Raw genomic sequence first — 6,422 nt, 5'->3', positions numbered from 1 at the left:
CACAAAGCCCAGTTTCAGTAAGGCTGTATTTACATGGAAGCTTAGTGTTTCAGATATATGCCCATACAACTCCTGGATCTATTTTATGGACTTCTTAGAGATTTAATCTAACTAACATCGTGTTCTGAACTCTACAGGTTTTAATTTTGAAGATTTTTATGCCGGGTTTTTTCACGGAAATACAATTATAATTGGTATCCTCGTGACTAAACAGCTGTTTCTCTGAGAGCTTTCAGAGTTTGAACACAGCTCCCAGAGAGTAAGGTTCTACTTACTTGTTTTTGGAGCTTTTCTGATACCTTCCTACCCAAAGAAGGTCCTATTATTTTGATTTCTTAAAGGTTCTGTCCAACTCACATTGTGTTCTAAGTCCTATAGATTGAATTTTAAAGTGTTGTAACCAGGTTTCTTTTAAATATCTAACAGATTTAACAAGAATTATAAATGGAAACCGTATATTCGTCATTTCTGAACTGTTTGAAAGTCAGTTTTCACTGTTAGAACACAGCCCCTCCATAGTAAGGCTGTATTTCCATGGAAAACTAGCGTTTCAGATATATTCTCATACAATTCCATGATCTATTTTTTTGAATTCTTAAAGATTTAATCTAACAAACATCGTGTTCTGAACTCTACAGGCTCATATTTTGAACAATTTTATGTGGCGTTTTTTAAAAACGCCAAGTTTTTTCCCCTAAATACAAATGTAATCAGTATCCTTGTGACTAAACAGCTGTTTCTATGATGGCTTCAGTTTTTGATCATGGACCCACAGAGAGTAAGGCTCTACTTCCTTGTTTTCTCAGCTTTTCAGATACCTTACTACACAAAAGAAGGTCCTATTATTTTGATTTCTTAAAGGTTCTGTCCAACACACATAGTGTTCTAATGTCTATAGAATCTATTTTAAAGGGTTGTAACCAGGTTTCTTTTAAATAACAGAATGAACAGGAATTATATATGGCAAACGTATATTCGTTATTTCAGAAGTGTTTGAAAGTCAGTTTTCACTGTTAGAACACGGCCCCTCCATAGTAAGGCTGTATTTCCATGGAAAACTAGCGTTTCATATATATTCTCATACAATTCCATGATCTATTTTTTTGAATTCTTAGAGATTTAATCTAACAAACATCGTGTTCTGAACTCTACAGGCTCGTATTTTGAAGAATTTTATGTGGCGTTTTTTAAAAACGCCAAGATTTTTCCCCTAAATACAAATGTAATCAGTATCCTCGAGACTAAACAGCTGTTTCTATGACGGCTTCAGTTTTTGATCATGGCCCCACAGAGAGTAAGGCTCTACTTCCTTGTTTTCTCAGCTTTTCAGATACCTTACTACACAAAAGAAGGTCCTATTATTTTGATTTCTTAAAGGTTCTGTCCAACACACATGATGTTCTAAGGTCTATAGAATCTATTTTAAAGGGTTGGAAGCAGGTTTCTTTTAAATAACAGAATGAACAGGAATTATATATGGCAACCGTATATTCGTTATTTCAGAAGTGTTTGAAAGTCAGTTTTCACTGTTAGAACACGGCCCCTCCATAGTAAGGCTGTATTTCCATGGAAAACTAGCGTTTCAGATATATTCTCATACAATTCCATGATCGATTTTTTTGAATTCTTAGAGATTTAATCTAACAAACATCGTGTTCTGAACTCTACAGGCTCGTATTTTGAACAATTTTATGTGGCGTTTTTTAAAAACGCCAAGTTTTTTCCCCTAAATACAAATGTAATCAGTATCCTCGTGACTAAACAGCTGTTTCTATGATGGCTTCAGTTTTTGATCATGGCCCCACAGAGAGTAAGGCTCTACTTCCTTGTTTTCTCAGCTTTTCAGATACCTTACTACACAAAAGAAGGTCCTATTATTTTGATTTCTTAAAGGTTCTGTCCAACACACATAGTGTTCTAAGGTCTATAGAATCTATTTTAAAGGGTTGTAAGCAGGTTTCTTTTAAATAACAGAATGAACAGGAATTATATATGGCAACCGTATTTTCGTTATTTCAGAAGTGTTTGAAAGTCAGTTTTCACTGTTAGAACACGGCCCCGATAGTGTAAGGCTGTATTTCCATGGGACCCTAACGTTTCAGATATATTCCCATACAACTCCAGTATCTATTTTATTGACTTCTTAGAGATTTAAACTAACTAACATCGTGTTCTGAACTCTACAGCCTTGAATTTTGAATATATTTATGCCGGGTTTTCTAAAAACGACAAGTTTTCTCCCCGAAATACAAATGTAATCGGTATCCTCTTGACTAAACAGCTGTTTCTATGACGGCTTTCAGTGTTTGAACATGCCCCAACAGAGAGTAAGGCTCTATTTACTTATTTTCCAAGCTTTTCAGATACGATCCTACACAAAACAAGGTGCTATTATTTTGATTTCTTAAAGGTTCTGTCCAACTCATATAGTGTTCTAAGATCTTTAGATTGAATTTTAAACTGTTGTAACCAGGTTTCCTTTCAATATCTAACTGATTGAACAGGAATTATAAATGGCAACCGTATATTCCTCATTTCAGACTTGATTGAAAGTCAGTTTTCACTCTAGCACAAAGCCCAGTTTCATTAAGGCTGTATTTACATGAAAGCTTAGTGTTTCAGATATATGCCCATACAACTCCTGGATCTATTTTATGGACTTCTTAGAGATTTAATCTAACTAGCATCGTGTTCTGCACTCTACAGGTTTTAATTTGGAAGATTTTTATGCCGGTTTTTTTCCAGGAAATACAATTATAATTTGTATCCTCGTGACCAAACAGCTGTTTCTCTGAGAGCTTTCAGAGTTTGAACACAGCCACCAGAGAGTAAGGTTCTACTTACTTGTTTTTGGAGCTTTTCTGATACCTTCCTACCCAAAGAAGGTCCTATTATTTTGATTTCTTAAAGGTTCTCTCCAACTCACATTGTGTTCTAAGTCCTATAGATTGAAATTTAAAGTGTGGTTACCAGGTTTCTTTTAAATATCTAACAGATTTAACAAGAATTATAACTGGAAAAGGTATATTCGTCATTTCTCAACTGTTTGAAAGTCAGTTTTCACTGTTAGAACACGGCCCCTCCATAGTAAGGCTGTATTTCCATGGAAAACTAGCGTTTCAGATATATTCTCATACAATTCCATGATCTATTTTTTTGAATTCTTAGAGATTTAATCTAACAAACATCGTGTTCTGAACTCTACAGGCTCGTATTTTGAACAATTTTATGTGGCGTTTTTTAAAAACGCCAAGTTTGTTCCCCTAAATACAAATGTAATCAGTATCCTCGTGACTAAACAGCTGTTTCTATGACGGCTTCAGTTTTTGATCATGGCCCCACAGAGAGTAAGGCTCTACTTCCTTGTTTTCTCAGCTTTTCAGATACCTTACTACACAAAAGAAGGTCCTATTATTTTGAGTTCTTAAAGGTTCTGTCCAACACACATAGTGTTCTAATGTCTATAGAATCTATTTTAAAGGGTTGTAACCAGGTTTCTTTTAAATAACAGAATGAACAGGAATTATATATGGCAACCGTATATTCGTTATTTCAGAAGTGTTTGAAAGTCAGTTTTCACTGTTAGAACACGGCCCCGATCGTGTAAGGCTGTATTTCCATGGGACCCTAACGTTTCAGATATATTCCCATACAACTCCAGGATCTATTTTATTGACTTCTTAGAGATTTAAACTAACTAACATCGTGTTCTGAACTCTACAGGCTTGAATTTTGAATATATTTATGCCGGGTTTTCTAAAAACGACAAGTTTTTTCCCCGAAATACAAATGTAATCGGTATCCTCTTGACTAAACAGCTGTTTCTATGACGGCTTTCAGTGTTTGAACATGCCCCAACAGAGAGTAAGGCTCTAGTTGCTTATTTTCCAAGCTTTTATGAATCCATCCTACACAAAACAAAGTGTTATTATTTTGATTTCTTAAAGGTTCTGTCCAACTCATATAGTGTTCTAAGATCTATAGATTGAATTTTAAACTGTTGTAACCAGGTTTCCTTTCAATATCTAACTGATTGAACAGGAATTATAAATGGCTACCGTATATTCCTCATTTCAGACTTGATTGAAAGTCAGTTTTCACTCTAGCACAAAGCCGAGTTTCAGTAAGGCTGTATTTACATGGAAGCTTAGTGTTTCAGATATATGCCCATACAACTCCTGGATCTATTTTATGGACTTCTTAGAGATTTAATCTAACTAGCATCGTGTTCTGAACTCTACAGGTTTTAATTTTGAAGATTTTTATGCCGGTTTTTTTCCCGGAAATACAATTATAATTGGTATCCTCGTGACTAAACAGCTGTTTCTCTGAGAGCTTTCAGTGTTTGAACACAGCTCCCAGAGAGTAAGGTTCTACTTACTTGTTTTTGGAGCTTTTCTGATACCTTCCTACCCAAAGAAGGTCCTATTATTTTGATTTCTTAAAGGTTCTGTCCAACTCACATTGTGTTCTAAGTTCTATAGATTGAAATTTAAAGTGTTGTAACCAGGTTTCTTTTAAATATCTAACAGATTTAACAAGAATTATAAATGGAAACCGTATATTCGTCATTTCTGAACTGTTTGAAAGTCAGTTTTCAATGTTAGAACACGGCCCCTCCATAGTAAGGCTGTATTTCCATGGAAAACTAGCGTTTCAGATATATTCTCATACAATTCCATGATCTATTTTTTTGAATTCTTAGAGATTTAATCTAACAAACATCGTGTTCTGAACTCTACAGGCTCATATTTTGAACAATTTTATGTGGCCTTTTTTAAAAACGCCAAGTTTTTTCCCCTAAATACAAATGTAATCAGTATCCTCGTGACTAAACAGCTGTTTCTATGACGGCTTCAGTTTTTGATCATGGCCCCACAGAGAGTAAGGCTCTACTTCCTTGTTTTCTCAGCTTTTCAGATACCTTACTACACAAAAGAAGGTCCTATTATTTTGAGTTCTTAAAGGTTCTGTCCAACACACATAGTGTTCTAATGTCTATAGAATCTATTTTAAAGGGTTGTAACCAGGTTTCTTTTAAATAACAGAATGAACAGGAATTATATATGGCAACCGTATATTCGTTATTTCAGAAGTGTTTGAAAGTCAGTTTTCACTGTTAGAACACGGCCCCGATCGTGTAAGGCTGTATTTCCATGGGACCCTAACGTTTCAGATATATTCCCATACAACTCCAGGATCTATTTTATTGACTTCTTAGAGATTTAAACTAACTAACATCGTGTTCTGAACTCTACAGGCTTGAATTTTGAATATATTTATGCCGGGTTTTCTAAAAACGACAAGTTTTTCCCCCGAAATACAAATGTAATCGGTATCCTCTTGACTAAACAGCTGTTTCTATGACGGCTTTCAGTGTTTGAACACGGCCAAACAGATAGTAAGGCTCTATTTACTTATTTTCCAAGCTTTTAAGAATCCATCCTACACAAAACAAAGTGTTATTATTTTGATTTCTTAAAGGTTCTGTCCAACTCATATAGTGTTCTAAGATCTATAGATTGAATTTTAAACTGTTGTAACCAGGTTTCCTTTCAATATCTAACTGATTGAACAGGAATTATAAATGGCTACCGTATATTCCTCATTTCAGACTTGATTGAAAGTCAGTTTTCACTCTAGCACAAAGCCGAGTTTCAGTAAGGCTGTATTTACATGGAAGCTTAGTGTTTCAGATATATGCCCATACAACTCCTGGATCTATTTTATGGACTTCTTAGAGATTTAATCTAACTAGCATCGTGTTCTGAACTCTACAGGTTTTAATTTTGAAGATTTTTATGCCGGTTTTTTTCCCGGAAATACAATTATAATTGGTATCCTCGTGACTAAACAGCTGTTTCTCTGAGAGCTTTCAGTGTTTGAACACAGCTCCCAGAGAGTAAGGTTCTACTTACTTGTTTTTGGAGCTTTTCTGATACCTTCCTACCCAAAGAAGGTCCTATTATTTTGATTTCTTAAAGGTTCTGTCCAACTCACATTGTGTTCTAAGTTCTATAGATTGAAATTTAAAGTGTTGTAACCAGGATTCTTTTAAATATCTAACAGATTTAACAAGAATTATAAATGGAAACCGTATATTCGTCATTTCTGAACTGTTTGAAAGTCAGTTTTCACTGTTAGAACACGGCCCCTCCATAGTAAGGCTGTATTTCCATGGAAAACTAGCGTTTCAGATATATTCTCATACAATTCCATGATCTATTTTTTTGAATTCTTAGAGATTTAATCTAACAAACATCGTGTTCTGAACTCTACAGGCTCATATTTTGAACAATTTTATGTGGCCTTTTTTAAAAACGCCAAGTTTTTTCCCCTAAATACAAATGTAATCAGTATCCTCGTGACTAAACAGCTGTTTCTATGACGGCTTCAGTTTTTGATCATGGCCCCACAGAGAG

This window comes from Myotis yumanensis, unplaced genomic scaffold (genome assembly GCF_028538775.1).
Source record: "Myotis yumanensis isolate MYYU_CA2020_CCGP unplaced genomic scaffold, mMyoYum1.0.hap1 SCAF_27, whole genome shotgun sequence".
Taxonomy (NCBI): Eukaryota; Metazoa; Chordata; class Mammalia; order Chiroptera; family Vespertilionidae; genus Myotis; species Myotis yumanensis.
Note: the sequence above shows the minus strand (reverse complement) of the source record.